Raw genomic sequence first — 1,063 nt, forward strand, 5'->3', positions numbered from 1 at the left:
TCGATATGTGTAATTATTGTTTTTGGAACATGTCTCTGGATTTTTGCTGAATAAACTTGTAACTGTAATCTTGTAATCTGTAGAACTTGTGCTACTTGTTGCAATGTTGTACGTCAAGTATTAATGTTATCTCCACCGTACGTCCTATTTTGGGAGTAAATTATCACATTATGGAGATGTAACTGTAGTGTAATTCCTTGTAATCCTCAATTGAGAGCAATTAATTAAATTAAATTAAATTAAAAACCTCAATTTTTTAAAAATCAATGTTTATATATATTTTTGTTTCAACTAAATAAATAAGTTGTTTTTATTTTTAAAAGGCTTTGTAAAAGAATTTGGTTCTGAATGGATCAAATAATCTAATTATATATAGTAATCATTCTTAAACGAATTAGATTGTATGCACGTCTACCTAATACTAATTACTGTCAGTGAATGCGGTACAATGACGAGAAAAGTAAAAATTATTTCGACTAGGATCTGCACCTTCTCATGATACGCGAGAAATGGTTGATTAAATGTCTCCGGAATGACACACTTCCAGGAAATGGTGCAATTACAGTAGCATTCACCCAAAAACCTTGTGATCATGTCCTGTGTGCTATTAGACACCCGGACACAGCAAATGCGAAACTATAATAATTTCCCGCGTGTTGTCCGAACGATCTAATGTCGGTCTAACGGTGATTTGGATGTCCGTACCTAATTCCGGACGTTTCAAGCATTATGTCGATATGTTTTTCTCATTTCATAACATTTCTAAAGAGGCAACGTTCCTGCTGAATTCATTCACAATAATTTAAAAACGTGTACACCGTTTAAGCCTTTACACTCGAAAGTTTATCGCTAGAAATATTCCACCTTCTTCGATGTCGACATTCTTTAAAACTAACGAGAAACTAATGAGAAAACATGTATAAATTACGAGACAAAGCTATTTTATTTCAATAGTTCACATATCAATACATTATACAAAATTTAATATTAGATATTATACTTTATAATTATGCTATACCAAATTAAGCAATAACCGAGAGTCACCTCTCGAGTGCAAAGGGTT

This window comes from Nomia melanderi, chromosome 2 (assembly GCF_051020985.1).
Source record: "Nomia melanderi isolate GNS246 chromosome 2, iyNomMela1, whole genome shotgun sequence".
Classification (NCBI taxonomy): domain Eukaryota; kingdom Metazoa; phylum Arthropoda; class Insecta; order Hymenoptera; family Halictidae; genus Nomia; species Nomia melanderi.